The following is a 305-nucleotide window of genomic DNA, read 5'->3' as shown; positions in this document are numbered from 1 at the left end:
AGTGTGAACGCAGTGGTGTCTGGGTAATGTAGTTTACAGCTCCAAATATGCATTGTATGTATTGAATACTGTAAATCTCTATTTCACTTTCTGCATTAATTTATAATCGATTATTGATCATTGTTAACTTTCAATTTGTGCCATCGTTTAATTTATTTATTGTTTCTCTTATATTCACATTTGAAAACCTACGAGCACTAAATTCTGGGACTACAATACACATTTTCCATCTGTGCAATTTCAGTATCACACACGTGCGACCCCATTACACGATATAATCAGGTTATCATTGTATATATTATTTT

Source organism: Hippoglossus hippoglossus, chromosome 14, assembly GCF_009819705.1.
Source record: "Hippoglossus hippoglossus isolate fHipHip1 chromosome 14, fHipHip1.pri, whole genome shotgun sequence".
In the NCBI taxonomy this organism is placed as follows: domain Eukaryota; kingdom Metazoa; phylum Chordata; class Actinopteri; order Pleuronectiformes; family Pleuronectidae; genus Hippoglossus; species Hippoglossus hippoglossus.
Note: the sequence above shows the minus strand (reverse complement) of the source record.